This window comes from Balaenoptera physalus (assembly GCF_965194825.1).
Source record: "Balaenoptera physalus genome assembly, chromosome: 4".
NCBI lineage: Eukaryota > Metazoa > Chordata > Mammalia > Artiodactyla > Balaenopteridae > Balaenoptera > Balaenoptera physalus.
Genome location: NC_138891.1, coordinates 58,600,787 through 58,617,264, shown reverse-complemented (window position 1 = coordinate 58,617,264; position 16,478 = coordinate 58,600,787). Strand labels below are relative to the sequence as shown.

The following is a 16,478-nucleotide window of genomic DNA, read 5'->3' as shown; positions in this document are numbered from 1 at the left end:
TTTGATTATCAATAAATGTGAACAAATGTGCAGCAGAATCAAATGTGGTAAACAGGGACTTCCCTAGTGGTCCAACAGTTAAGAATCCACCTTCCAATGCAGGGGACACGGGTTCGATCCCTGGTTGGGGAACTAAGATCCCACATGCCATGGGGCAACTAAGTCCGCGCTGCAACTACTGAGCCCATGCACTCTAGAGCCTGCGTGCCACAACCAGAAGAGAAGCCTGAGCGCCGCAACGAAGAGCGCACGTGCCGCAACTAAGACCCGCCGCAGCCAAATAAATGAATTAATAAAAACTAAAAAAAAAATGTGGTAAACAAACATAAGTCATTAATAAGGTGAAATATAGATGAATAAATATTTGATCTTAGATTATTAAATTATAAATTTAACTTTCATATTTTATATAGATACATAAAGAAAACATACCAAATCTCAAAATATAGTCACTAATTTTCCCAATTTGAACTTATAAAAATTCAAATTTTACTGTGTGATAGGATAAATTAAAATTTCTTAAAATTTAAGCTCAAAGGGGCCTAAATATTAATAGAGGTGAAAATTGGAAGGACAGGATTATGAAGTAAATATAGTTAATGTGGAAAATACAATAAGAGATATTTCATAGTATCACACAATTTAACAGGACAAATGATTCCACACTGACATAGTTTTCCAGAAAATATTTTTCTCATCTTTGTGAGGGAGTCAAGACAGATTATCACAGCTTCATATAAATCAGGCAGCAGGCAGTCAGAAGTAAACTGTAAATCAGGTAACTCTAGAATTCCCATTTACTTTTTCAGATCAAGATGGCAGTATTTGGTAAATTATGATTTCAAAATACAGGACTAAAAGAATGACTAATACTTCAAATAAAAAATACATTAATAGTTTGCCTTGTTTTTCTATTTGTAGAAAAGTGTAGTAAATTCCAATTCTTCGATTCCTCTGTTTTAACCAGGCCACCTTGTGACTAATAGCAAGCATTGGTAACACAGGTGGACACGGTTAAGGGTGCCTCTTTCTGCCCAAAGAAACGAACAAAGCTAACCATTCCATAAAGAGAATCTAACCAGTGACTTAAGCTTTAACATCTTAACACCTGTAACAAATGAATAACCAAGGAACCTGAAAACGTTTTAGAAACCTCTACGTTTTTTCAATTACGGTATTATTCAGTATTTAGTAGCATATATGAAAACAGTCTTATTTTAATGGCAGAGCAGAAATGGTCTAACCTGAGGGTTTTGCTTTGGTTCACATCACTGCTTGCTCCATCACCCTCAGCTCTGCTGACTCTATGAAGAACTCTGCAATTATTAAGACTTCCCCAGGAGAGGAAATTTCAGGCAGTTTCCTTATTTGCACAAAGTGAAAAAAAAAGTTACTACCTCATAGTGATGGTATAAGAATTAAATGAGATAATACATGTAAAGAAATCCTTAGTATAGTGCTTGGAGCATAAAAATTCAATAAAGGTTCCCTCTCTCTTATCTATTGGATCAATGCTATCTAGATCCACGTGTTCAGAAAGGGACAGAACTTTATTGTTTCAGGCCTATTGTAAGGAGATGAAAGATATTTTAAAAAATGATTTAAAAAATATTTCTGATGCAGAATATTTTATTGACATATTTGATATCTGTACAGATGTCTCTGTCCTCATCTTTGTATTTGTCTCTGTATTCTTACTGAAACATGAAATTCCTAAAGGATGAGGCCTGTGTCTAACTCAGCCCGTACATTCTCAGCAGAGCATAAGCATCAAGTGGTCATCTAACATATTTCAATAATGATAAAACACAAGAGACATAAGACAAAAACAGACGGAAATACAAAAATTCTTATTTTAGAATTATGCTATACATAATTTGTAAAATCTACTTCTTTAAGTTTACACATGAGATTCTATTGGTTTTTCTCATCTAAAGAAAAAGGGGGAAAATTGCAATGAATAATAGAAATAAAAATGCAAAGTCATGGTAACAAGTATTTTTGGCTCTTTGGACTGAAAAAAAAAAATAACGACCAGTGAGGAAAAGCAAGAAGTAAAGGGGAATGAAATAGACCATACTACCAACTTTCTCCTCATGTTAAAATAAATGCCTTTTAATCATATCTGGATTGACTGGAAATAAGCAGTGATGATCGATGATCTTTTTGGGCTAAAAACCAACAACATAGCTAATGTACATTTAGTAAGATACTATTTAGTTCACAGAAGCAATACTTAAAGGAAATTTGGTATAATGTAAAGGGTAATTTTTTAATGAGAAAAAAGATACTTTCCTTGAAAAATGGTTACAAAGTAGTATCTTTTATATAAAGAGAGAAACAACTCTATGATATTTAAGTTTGGCAGCTGTATTTACATTTAAGGGTCAAGAGTATACTTCAACACAACAGTGAAAACAGAAGCCTAATTATGCACCTGATTGCCTCCGTGAAAATTTAACCAATGTGAGATCAATGAAGGGAACAGCCCAGTAAGGAAGCATGGCCTACTACAAAGAAATGCAAAATATGGAGCAGTTCTTGAAATGTTACTCCAATTTCCTGCTACGCAAAAATTTTAGCTCCCATGGAAGATGAAGAGAAAAGGTCCTGAAAGCTTAATCTCTTACAAGTCAAAGTTTATAACCAAACTTATTACTGATGATAACCAAAAAATAGGGCTCACAGTCCTTTCTAATTCCCCTTTACAAATGAGACTCATGTCCCATATATTTCAGAAATAAAGTCTGTTTATTACTTGGAGTTATATAGATGATGCTAACTACACACTGTTCCTTTCTTGATTGATGGGTTCATTTTTTTTTTTTAAAGATAGTAGTCATCTTTTCTTTTTTAAATTTATTTATTTATTTTTGGCTGTGTTGGGTCTTCATTTCTGTGCGAGGGCTTTCTCTAGTTGCAGCAAGCGGGGGCCACTCTTCATCGCGGTGCACGGGCCTCTCACTATCGCGGCCTCTCTTGTTGCGGAGCACAGGCTCCAGACGCGCAGGCTCAGTAGTTGTGGCGCACGGGCTTAGTTGCTCCGCGGCATGTGGGATCTTCCCAGACCAGGGCTCGAACCCGTGTCCCCTGCCTCGGCAGGCAGATTCTCAACCACTGCGCCACCAGGGAAGCCCCAAGGTAGTCTTTTTTATGGCTGAATAATATTCCATTGTGTGTATGTATGTGTGTGTGTGTGTATGTATCTCACATTTTCTTATCCTTTCATCTGTCAACAGATACTTAGGTTGTTTCCATATCTTGATTATTGTAAATAATGCTGCAGTGAACATGGGGGTGCATATATCTTTTTGAGTTAGGGTTTTTTTTTTTTTTTAATTTATTTATTTATTATTTATGGCTGTGTTGGGTCTTCGTTTCTGTGCGAGGGCTTTCTCTAGTTGTGGCAAGCGGGGGCCACTCTTCATCGCGGTGCGCGGGCCTCTATCGCGGCCTCTCTTGTTGCGGAGCACAGGCTCCAGATGCGCAGGCTCAGTAATTGTGGCTCACGGGCCTAGTTGCTCCACGGCATGTGGGATCTTCCCAGACCAGGGCTCGAACCCGTGTCCCCTGCATTGGCAGGCGGATTCTCAACCACTGCACCACCAGGGAAGCCCGATGGGTTCATTTTAAAAAGTATAAACGGGATCTACTTTCCAACTTAAAGTCAGTATTAAAATTAATTCTCCCCTCTTTTTCTTCCAAAAGCCTGGGGGCTTCACAAAACATAACTTCACTCTTTCTTACGCTAATGAAGCTAACACCTATCTGGGACTTGGATGTACTCTTTTGAAGAGACAAAAGAGTACATCATCCAGGGCCCATCTAGATAAATTCATTAAAGAGTTTAAGAATATCTAGAGTAAACATCTTAATTAAAACATCTAGAAAAAGGTAACACTAGCAATGTGTTTTCTAGCTCACTTGACTTGATTCTTTTAAAGACCTGTAATAAGCTGAAGGCAAGACGTTTCCGAAAGTCATCAGGAATGAGAACTTCTCTTCCTGAAGTTTACAAATGGCTTTTCCTCTTTTATTTTTGTTTCTTTCTGGTTTAGCATAATGCCCTCATAAGCCTTTCCATGGCTTTGAATATCTCAACAGTCATCTTTCAAGTTCTCCTGCTACTATGGGTGAGGGCAGATGAACTTTTGGAAAACATTTGCTTCACACTGTTCTTTGTCTTTTCTTCTCTTTATCAAGAATGAACAGCCACCTTATTTCCTTATGTCATAGGATGAAGACAATTTGGTCACTATTGGGACTTCTAGTCAATTACTATTCCTTCTGGTGGTACCTCTCTAGTGTCAAGATGTATTGAAACTTGTCTGCACCCCACTGATTAACCTTATGGTCTTTCCTGACAATGAGGAAAAGATGAGTCCTGCATAACAAGTCTTATGCTATCATGATAAACAAAGTAAAACTTGTGTCAGCTACAGATTTCTCAGTAGAATGAGTTGCTCTATCCTCCTTGTACAGAACAAGTAGTTAGTATCCATAGAGAAAGGAAAAAAACAACCTAAATACCAAATAGTAAACTCTAGTTTGAGCCAATAAAGTTGGAGCTAGCAACTTTGACTAGGGGTAGTAGCAGATATAATATATTCACCTAATTGCATCCAGATATATTTCATAGAAAGTCTCTTTACTTTGGTAGTATTATTTTCATTTTTGACCAACTTAACATTCCAAATTTTATAGATTGTACTATCTGCCACAAGGCCAAACTTATCTAGGAGAGAGGATGAGGGGCCAATCATAAAGCTTCATTATGGTCTACAGTTTCCAATGGATTTCTCTACTTCCTGAGTTTTATGCAGTGTCATTAAACTTAAGCTATGGTGTCTGTAACTACTATTACATACTACCACACACAAATAATGAACAAAGCATATATTTATATATCATTGCTGTAACTGGCTGCTGCAAGGACAATATTTTCAAAATTGAATGACAAGGTCTGGAATGTGCTGCAATGATCATGGTGGTGATTCTGGGAATACTCACAGGCTAAGGAGAAAGTACAACTGGACTCCACCAATTTCCTTTATGGCAGGAAAACAGCCTGCTGGTGAGTCAAATAAAAACATTAACTTAAAAATATGGAGTACTTCTTGAATGTGTGTATCAGCCTTACATAGGGACCATGCTAGTCTGCTGTCATTCTAATTTTAGTATATTTTCTGTGGAAACAGGTACTATCCAATGAACTTTTACTAAAAATACTAGAAGGGTCTTACCTTTAGTTTCATTCATCCTAAGGCATAGTCCCCAATGGCTGTATTACAAAATTAGGCATCAGTATAATACAGTGTCATGAAAATATATTTTAGTTTTTAATTTAGATTAGACTGGGGAAATCTGGCCGAAGATGTACTGCACAACCTTGGTTATCATATCAACACATAGGTCCCTGACATTTTTGTCTAGTTATTTATCTACCCTTGCTATTATCCTTCTGTCTCAATACCACAATCTCACCCTTTTCCTTGAACTGGTTACCCTTCTTAGAGGCCATTATAGTAATCTCTTCAAGTATTCTTTCTTTTATGTCATATCTATTGATATATTACTGGCATTCTACAAATAGATACAAAGCATAGAATGCATAGGGCACTCACATTTTTCTTCATTAAATTTCACTTAAGATGATCATATAATGTCTATTTTTAATCTGCTTATTTCACATGCCAAATTTATTGGCCAAAACAAGCAGTCCCTAGTTTTACTGAACTTAATCAAATAAACCTATAGAGAGTTAATTGAAAATGTTCCATTTTCTTCAAACTATACTCTAATAAATGTAGGATACTGTATTATTTGTTCAATGAGTGCCACCCAAGTCTATCTACAGGTAACAATACAGTTCAAGAGGGATGCTACAACACTGGATGAAAGACATGAAATACAGTAGAAACTTGATTTAAAAATTTTGCTTTTTCAATGATAAAGACCAAACAGTAATATTATATTCTGATGTAACTCCTTGCCATCTGCTCCATTTTCTGGCAATAACAGAATACTTTAGTATTATACTAGTAATGGTGAAAAACTCCCCTGCAAGCAATTATTGACCAAATTTAATAGTGATTTATCATACTTCAGTATTTGATATCTGGTAAAACGGGCTACTTCACTAAAGCAAAATTTGGAGTAATACAGGATAGCTGTCTGGCAAGCAAAGGAATGCAGATCTCCCAGAAGCGCAATCACAGAGAGGGTAGCTTAACTGCAGCACAAGCACCACCTAGTCAAGATGTGAAGAGAAGCAGTCCTACGAATGATAACAACAACAATGTGGAGTCATGTAAGCATAGATATTTTTTTAAAAACTCAATTTTTTAGCCAACACAATATGGGTAATACTTTAGAATCCATTTAATGATGGAAGAGAAATATTAGTAGATGGGTTTCACTTTGCCTTTTCAAACACTTACTATTCATGTATACTTGATACAGTACAATGTACCAAGTATCTGGGAAATCATGGTTACTATACCTTAACATGAGAGAGCAATGAGAATGACAAACTGAAATGGGTGTAACTGTGTATAAACAGCAAAATAAGTGATCAGTAAGTAGAATATTTCCATTTTATCCATTGCTGCTTAATATGTCATCAGTTGACCACCTAAGGCATAAAGTTAAACAATAAATTACCTTATAATTCAATAAGTTAAAGCGCTTCTTTAATATGTATCAACTGACAAAAACTTTAAAACTGGTTATTGAATGTAAGTCATTAAATTATTATCCCAACAACTGCTTCACACATTATGATTCATTAGTTAATTTTGCTGAAATTAAAATAAATGCACAGAGGGAGCCATAAGAAAGTTTGAAAAAGGGAACTTAAAGAGCTAAAATTCTAAACCTTCACTAGGGAGTAGTATCTCAAGAAAGAGAATGATTGCAAAGATTAAAGTGAAGAGATACGGGAAAGTTCCTAGGTTGAAAAGAGACACTGTGGAGGATATTAACAGAGACTTTTGTGTATGTGCTCAATAATGGTTATTACAGGAATGGACACATTGGAGAATCCTGATGTGGTGAAAATTCAGCATGAGAGCTTCTATTATGGCACATAAAGAGCACATTAAACCTCTATTTCTTAAATTGCAAGATTAAGGTTAAACTAAAACTGGAACATAAACTTTTAAGTTATCTAGTCAATACTAATAATCTCTATTATTTGATAGTTACTTTATGGTCTATGTGATTATAATTTGATACTCTCATACCAATTTTGAGTGATATAAGAAAAAAATGCACAGAAGAAAATAAAGTATCTCTACTGTCACTACTGGAAGTCAGAAATTTACCTTCTGTCACAAAGTCTTTAAAACAATGAAGTATTTTTTTAAAAAAAGATAAAAGTATATCCTATTTTTATAGCATAATCTACAAAATCATGATAACTAGCTTATTAGTTTTTATTTTTTTTATTTTTATTTTTTATTTTTTTAAATTTTATTTATTTATTTATTTATTTTTGGCTGTGTTAGGTCCTCGCCTCTGTGCGAGGGCCCTCCCCAGCTGCGGCAAGCGGGGGCCACTCTTCATCGCAGTGCGCGGGCCCCCCACCATCGCGGCCTCTCTTGTTGTGGAGCATGGGCTCCAGACGCGCAGGCTCAGCAATTGTGGCTCACGGGCCCATTCGCTCCGCGGCATGTGGGATCTTCCCAGACCAGGGCTCGAACCCACGTCCCCTGCATTAGCAGGCAGACTCTCAACCACTGCGCCACCAGGGAAGCCCTTAGTTTTTATTTTTAATCGACTTTTACATCTCTAGGAATCAGCTAATTAAAGCCTGTGCTTGGTTCCTTTGTTACAACTGGCCTTACAATACTAGTGTTCTTACCCATCACTAGTCTACTCACAATAGTATCATTAACACTAAGATCCAAATAACAGTGCTGTATTTATGACTGCACTTTAGTTTCCACAAAAGCAAAACTCTGAGAAGAGCATGAGTCATTATCCCCAGGGTAAAAAAAAATGTTTCTTTGGTCAGAATATGAAACTTATTACTGAAACTAGTAATTTAGCCTAGAAATTCATTTTCTGAATAAAAGGAACAGAATGTTTCTTTTCTCTATTAGAACACTCCAAAACTAGCACAGCTGTCCATCTGTCTGCTTTTACCACTCTCCATATCTGCTGTGTGGTGACAGAAAAACCACCTTTACTCTAGCTATTTTCAATACTGTTCTTTTGTTCTTCTGTCCTGTCAGGATGTCATTTTCCCAGGACAAAATACAGACACATACACACATGTGTCACTCACACATTCTCTACTTCTCTCTCGCTATTTGAGCATCTATTACAAAGTCACTACAATACAGTATACATAGAGAACATTCTAAAAGTGGATATTTCTACAGTGGTAAATGTCAAAAAGTTCTCAGGTTCATATGTTATGTCTCAAGTTAAAATACCTTCAAAATTAAAAAATTAAAATTACAAAGGTAAGGAACTATTAATATTATAAATGATTTAAAGTTTTTCCCCAAAGTTTCCTCAATAAAAAGTCAAAATAATCTTTCTGTGATATTTTTCTGGCCTCCTTTAATTGCTTCTTTTGTTGGTACCTCTTACTCTGCTTACTACTCAAATGTGGGGATTTTTCATGACATCACCACTCTCTCAATCTCCAAGGTTAGAACCTTTGGAATTCTCAACTCCTCTTGCATGATGTCACTTCCACCCACTAAACTGCCCTCAAATTCATCTTTTTTTTTTTTTTGGCCATCTTCTCTATCACTATTAGGTCCCATACAATTTTTCAACTTTATCTTATTAGCATTATGTATTACCCTGAATTGATTTTTGTAAGTTAAACCAGTCTTTCATTGTTGGGATAAATCCCACATGGCCATGATGTATTATCCTTTTCACATATTGCTAGATTTAATATGCTAATATTTTGTTAAGGATTTCTGTGTCTATGTTCATGAGGAATATTCGCTGCTAGTTTTCTTTTCTTGCAATGTCTTTCTTTGGCTTTGGTATCCAGGTAATACTGGCCTCATAAAATGAGTTGTGATGTTCTCCTTACACCTGTATTTTCTGAAAATCTGGATAGGAATTATATTTTTTCTTTCTTCAGTGTTTGACAGAATTACCAATTATGCCACTGGCCTGAATTTTTTTGGAAGGTTTTTAATTACTAACTGAATTTCCTTATTCTATATAGGTCTATTTAGATTTTCTATTTCTTCTTGAGTCAGTTTTTGGTCATTTGTATTTTTCAGGGAATTTGTCCATTTCACCTAAGTTGTCAAACTGGTTGGTGTAAAGTTGTTCATAATATTCTTTTATTATCTTGTTAAGTATCTATGTATCTGTAATAACATCTCATTCCTAATACTATTAATTTACATTTTTTTCTTAATTATTCTAGTTAAAGGTTTATCAATTTTACTGATCTTGATTGAGATTTTCATCTCATTGGTTTTCTCTGTTTTCTACTTACCTGAGTTCCGCTCTGATCTTTATTATTTCCTTTCTTCTACTTACTTTGGGCTTAACTTACTATTTCTTTTCTAGCTTTTTAAGGCAGGAGCTTAGATAACTGATTTTACACCTTTCTTCTTTTCTAGTATATAAGCATTTAAAGCTATAAATTAATTTCTTAGCACTGCTTTAGCTACATACCAAATATTTTGATATGCTGTATTTTTATTTTCATTCAGCTTAAAATATTTTCTTCATTCAGTTAAAAATATTTTCTGGGCTTCCCTGGTGGCGCAGTGGTTGAAAGTCTGCCTGCTAATGCAGGGGACACGGGTTTGAGCCCTGGTCTGGGAGGATCCCACATGCCGCGGAGCAACTAGGCCCGTGAGCCACAACTACTGAGTCTGCGCGTCTGGAGCCTGTGCTCCGCAACAAGAGAGGCCGCGATAGTGAGAGGCCCGTGCACCGCGATGAGGAGTGGCCCCCGGTTGCCGCCAACTAGGGGAAGCCCTCGCACAGAAACGAAGACCCAACACAGCCAGAAATAAATAAATAAATAATTTAAAAAATTTTTTTTCTAACTTCCCCTGTGAATTCTTCTTTCACCCATAGGTTACTTAGAAACACATAATTCAATTTCCCCATATTTGGGAATTTTCCTTATTTCTTTCTGTATTGACTTTTAATTCCCTTAATTTAATTCACACTGCATAATTTCAACACACTGTAATTTCAATCCTTTCATATTTACCAACAAATTTTATGTTTGTGGGCCATTATATGGCTCATCCTGATGAATGTTTCTAATGCACTTTGAATGTGTTGGTGGGTGTGGTATTCTGTAGATGTCAGTTACGTAAAATTGGTTGATTGCCTTATTCAAGTCTTCTATATATCCTGTTTTTCTGCCTACTTAATCTACCAATTGTTGAGACAAGAGCACTGAAATCTGCAACTCTAAATGTTTAATTGCCTATTTCTATTTTTGATTCTGACAGTTTTTATTTCATGGATTTTGTGCCTCTGTTGTCAAGTGCACATATATTTAGAATTTCATATTTTTCTGCTGTGTTCATTTTATAATTTATCTCTAGTATTACTCTTTGTTTTAAAATATATTGGCTGATATTAATATAGTTACTCCAGCATTCTTATACTTATTTTCTACGAAGGGGAATCACCCAACCTCTTCACACTGTCATTACTGGAAGATACATTTATTTTGATGATGAAAATTAAAAACTTAAAAGGGGAATACAGGGCTTCCCTGGTGGGGCAGTGGTTAAGAATCCGCCTGCCAAGGCAGGGGACACGCGTTCAAGCCCTGGTCCGGGAAGATCCCACATGTGCGGAGCAACTAAGCCCATGCGCCACAACTACTGAGCCTGTGCTCTAGAGCCTGAGAGCCACAACTACTGAAGCTTGAGCATCTAGAGCCCATGCTCCGCAACAAGAGAAGCCACTGCAATGAGAAGCCCACACACCACAACGAAGAGTAGCCCTCACTCGCCGCAACTAGAGAAAGCCTGCACGCAGCGATGAAGACCCAACACAGCCTAAAATAAAATAAATAAAAATAAATAAATAAATAAAAGGGGAATACAACGACAGACTCAGAAGATATTTGAAAAAAAATGTTGATTATAATTGTATACTAATAAAACTAAAAACCTGGATTAAAAAGTATTTTACATAAATATATATTCCTATATCCCCTCCCATGTTCCCCCCTAAAATTAACCACATGTTATTAACATTGGCTACACTTTGAGGACAGGATATGACTGGGCAGTGAGGACAGACAGAAATGAATAAAGTAAAATTTGCAAATAATAATTTGTCTTCTCCTTTCATTATACTTGTTTTCTTTCCCTCATTTAACTGTACTAGTATTGTACACCAACACAAAAAAAGGTGAGAAAATAGCTGATTGTTCCTTATGTTATTCATAACATGAATGGAATGTGAATCTTTCATTATTGAGCTTGAGCAAAGCTTCTGGCTTGGGACCGCTATTATTTAATACATCAAGGAACAGCTTTCTATTACTACTTTACTAAGGTTGTGTGTGTGTGTGTGTGTGTGTGTGTGTGTGTGTGTGACAGAGAGAGAGAGAGAGAAAGAGAGAGAGGGAGGGAGAGAAAAGGAAAGAATATGTGTGTTTATAAGTGCTACAGATTTCCTAACATTAAAATGACCCCTGTATTTCTAGAATAAATGCCATTTGATTGTGGGGTGTGCGTGCATATGTACATGTATGTGTATGTTTTAACAAACTTTGAATCTGTTAGCTAATACTTTATTTAGAATAAATACTTGAAATGAGAATGGTCTGTAATTTTCTTTGTGTGTGTGTGTGGCTCCAAAACACTTTAACAAATTTTACTATAGCTTTTAATATACTGAATATTTGAAAGAAGAATAACGAGAAGAGACTAGCCTTACTAGACATCAAAGCCTCAGTAACAAAAATAGTATATATAGTATTGGCCTATGTAGACCCAAGGAACAGAACTGAGTTCAGAAATGAACCCAAGTCATTGCTGCAATTTTGTATAGGAAAGAACTCAGAATCTCTAGTTAGGGTACTAGGATGAATTACTTAATAAATGGTCCTGGTAGAAGTGACCAGCCACTTGGAAGGAAAAAAAAAGTTGAATTTTTACTGCCTTACTTTAAGATATATAAAGAAAACTTTAAAATGTTCCTGAGAAACATAAAAGACTTGAAGAAATGGAAAAAAATACCACATACTTAGTAAAGAAGACTCAAATTCATAAAGATGTCAATTGTCGCTTAAATAATCTGTACACTGAACATGATACCAATAAAGGATCAATATGATTCATATGTATACAATTAATCATGCTGACTATAATGTAAAAAAAAATAAAAATAGCAGGAAACCCAGGAAAAATTTGGGGATGGGAAAAATCAGGGGGAGAGAAGGGTCTAGCCCTACCAGACGTTAAAACATACAATAAAACTACAATAATTAAAATGGTAAGATACAGCTCATGAACAGTCAGATTAACAGAATAGAACAGAAGGGACTTCCCTGGTGGTGCACTGGTTAAGAATCCACCTGCCAATGCAGGAGACCCAGGTTCAATCCCTGGTCCAGGAAGATCCCACATGCCACAAAGCAACTAAGCCTGTGTGCCACAACTACTGAGCCTGTGCTCTAGAGCCTGAGAGCCACAACTACTGAGCCAGCACTCCACAACTACTGAAGCCTGCACGCCTAGAGCCCGTGCTCCGGCAACAAGAGAAGCCACCGCAAGGAGAAGCCCGCGCACCGCAACAAAGATTAGCCCCTGCTTGCCACAACTAGAGAAAGCCCGCGTGCAGCAACGAAGACCCAACCCAGCCAAAAATAAATAAAATTAAAAACCAAAGAACAGAAAATTTAAAAATAGACAAAGAATGTATTATATGATAAAGGTGTCACTTCAAATTAATAGGGAAAAGACAATTTGGAACAAGTATCTGGAAACTTGAAAAAAAGTAAGAGTGGGTTCCCAATTTACAACTTACATTAAATAAATTCTACTTAGAATAACAAACATAATGTAAAAATAAAACCATAAAAGTACAAGAAAATATAAGATGATCGTTTTTAATTAGTGTAAGTTTTTTCTCAGTAAAATACAGATGCCATAAAAAGAAAAGACTGATAAATACAACTATATAAGAAATAAAAATTCCTGTATGTAGGAAAAAAATATCAGAGGGAAAGACAAAAGAAAAAGTAGTAAAAACTATCTGCTATTCATATAACTGACAGAGGGAGAAATCCCTACTGTATAAATAAAAACAATTCAATATAAAATGGACAAAAGATATGAACTGAGAGTTCATAGAAAAAGAAACACAAATAGTTAATAAACTTATGAAAATTACTCATCTTTATTCATAATAAAATGCAAATTAAATGATAAAACACTGGAATTTCAAAATTAAAAAAAAACTGCTAGTACAGCGAAAAGACATACATTGAAAACAAGGGGCGGTGGGAGGGGGAAGACATGAGATGTCCAATAACCAAATACTTCTTATTTTAGAATAAGAGAAAAATGGAAGAAAGGAAATTAAAGAAATAAAAGAAAAATATTTCTGAGCTGGAGAGACTTACATATTCAGATTAAAAGGGACCACTGAGCAGAATAGGTGTAAAAAAAAAAAACTATACTGGACAATAAAAGATAAAGATAAGAGCCTAAAGGCTTTCAGAGGGGGGGAAAATAGGTAATATGGAAATGAACGATTATCTGACTGACAACTCTTCTAATCAACAACAATAGGAGTGAAAAACTAGGCAGTAATTAGAATCTGTTGGAAAGTGTTTTGACCAGGAATTTTATACCCAGCAAATTATCATATGTAAAGAAAATATAAAGTATTTCTATGGGTTTTACCTCCCATGAACCAATTCTAAGGCATGTGAGTTATTACTCAAGCCAACCAAAAATGGAGGTCAAGAAAGAGGAAGATATATGCTAGAGATGGTAGAACTGACTCAGAGGCCAAATCACATAAATAAATAAATCTTATTTATTATAAGAAAAAGCAATCCTAGGAAAAGTTTTACATCAATCATAGAAAGTAATAAGCCCAAACCAGAATGAAATCTGTGTGGCCAAAGTAAAAAGTATTCAGAAAAAAGAATACAACAGCTTCTAAGCAGCAGATAAAGGAACTGAGGAGTCACGAAGTATTAATGGCATGCTGAAGAATGTACATGCTTATTTTCACAACAGGAAAAAAAATATGCAATTTGAAACTTTAGGGGAAAAAACAACAAAAATGTATAATAAAATCATGCTCAAAATATGAAGCAAAACAGCACAATTTTCAGCAACTTGTGGAGTGTATAAAAAGAGTAACCATGTGATCTAAATGCTAAGAATATTCTCTGTGTGGTTCATGATGCTGAACATATAAAGAAATCTAATCTTAGCACTCTACATGGTCATGGAGTGAAACATTTTTAAATAATCATATTAATGTAAATACTACTAGCGTAAGCTATTAAAATCCTCCTATAGTCAAAACAGAAGAGGATTTAAGTATGGTCATACTGATAGAATAGAATGTAAAAGTTACCATTACTTGACAATATAAGTAACTGTATATATAACGTGCTGTGGAAGAGTGGGACAAAACTTGAAAGGAAAATAGGGTACTATTACCACTGTCTAACGGTGGGATATCAGGAATATTAAAAGTTGATGTGATAGAAAATGGACATTCGAGTATATTAAAAGCAGAAAGTAACAACAAAAACTAAAGAAAGAGAGAATGGAAGGATAGTGAGATGCTGATTAAACAGGTAACAAAATTAACAGTAGCAGGAAATTTTAAAAATGAAATTAAAATGCTCAAATTTACTTTAATAATCTTCATGTCCAGTGACTATTAAGAAAGGCAATTCTTCAACTTCTCAAATGCTATTATTTACTAAATGTATTGTATTTCAGCTTAATCTTGGAGGTTATTATACATTCTTCCTTTCTATAAAATGTTTTGAGACACTGAGGAACTCGGAAATCTTTATAAGATATAACCGTTTTTCAAGTGTTTAGTGTATTTCAAAGTGTGGTACCCTAATTTCCATTTTCTTGATTTCAGTTCCAGAAATATTGGCAGAAAAAGTAAAAAGCTGACAGCTGGGTGTAAGGATATTACAAGATGACTCTAATTATCTAAAATGTTTCTTTTAAAAGAACAGTTGCTACTAAATATTTCATTGCTAACATTTGGTTTAAGCCATAGCTAGATGTATTCTATGGCATACTGGATCTGAACTTTGCAGCTGGTCGTTGATTTCCATCAACACATCAAGACTGAAATCTATAGCAAGGCTAAACACAACTAAACTTTGAAAATTGAACTTTAAAAAATACAACGCAAACCCACTTGAATACTTATCTATGTATTATATATGTGTGTATGTATTTATTCATATATATAGATTTTTGTCTTAATTACTGCAGAATAAAATGCTAACTACATAAATGTCAGCTGCATTTAATTAAACAAGTATTTGTGGATACCCCATTAGGTACTATAATATGGTTTCTGAAAGGGATACAAAGCATCAAAAAGCAGAGGATAGGAGATTGGACGTGACACTGAGAGACAACAGCTTAATATCCAGTAATCAGTTCTTGCCCTAGAGGAATAGATATTATTTATAAATTGTGACATATGATGAAAAAGTTTATTAAAACGCCTTCTCCCCCTAACGTGATAAAAGATCAACTAATACATAAGCAGGAAAAAATGCTTAAAAGGCTGTGTGTGTGTGTGTGTGTGTGTGTGTGTGTGTGTGTGTGTGTGTATAATTTTACAGTGACAGTCTAACTTTCCTGTAAAGACTAAAACCAGAAAAGCAGCCAAATATCTTGGGGGCAAATCTCAAGTCTATAGTACTAACAAGCTAGGTAACTGTAAGCAAATATTTAACTTTTTAAGACCTCATTTTTCTCACTGAAAAGTGAGACTAATCAATCCTCCCCTGACTTCTTTACTGGACTGTTATTCACATGACAAACATTTATTAAGCAATTATGTACCAGGCTTATGATAGAGGTACAAGATAAATAAAACGACATCCCTTTGGGACTTCCCTGGTGGCGCAGTGGTTAAGAATCCGCCTGCCAATGCACGGGACACGGGTTCGATCCCTGGTCTGGGAAGATCCCACATGCCGCAGAGCAACTTAGCCTGTGTGCCACAATTACTGAGCCTGAGCTCTAGAGCCCACGAGCCATAACTATTGAGCCCATGCACCACAACTACTGAAGCCCATGCGCCCTAGAGCCTGAGCGCCGCAACTACTGAGCCCATGTACTGCAACTACTGAAGCCTGCATGCCTAGAGCCCGTGCTCCACAGCAAGAAAAGCCACTGCAATGAGAAGCCCGTGCACCACAACGAAGAGTAGCCCCTGCTCGCCGCAACTAGAGAAAGCCCACGCGCAGCAATGAAGACCCAATGCAGCCAAAAAAAAATGAC

The 16,478-nt window shown here is 35.7% G+C and overlaps 1 protein-coding gene across 2 annotated transcripts in view; it reads right to left on the bottom strand.

The window, feature by feature from the left end:
• The window catches only part of PIK3CA (phosphatidylinositol-4,5-bisphosphate 3-kinase catalytic subunit alpha), a 92,893-nt gene that overhangs the window by 43,773 nt on the left and 32,642 nt on the right, over positions 1–16,478 (bottom strand). Inside the window, exon 2 of one of the 2 annotated variants that reach the window (XM_082458931.1) lies at positions 1,245–1,363. The exons of the other annotated variant lie outside the window; for it this stretch is intronic. The gene's annotated coding sequence lies outside the window, so the exon portion shown is untranslated. The remainder of the gene's footprint in view (positions 1–1,244; positions 1,364–16,478) is intronic. 2 annotated transcript variants of the gene reach the window in all.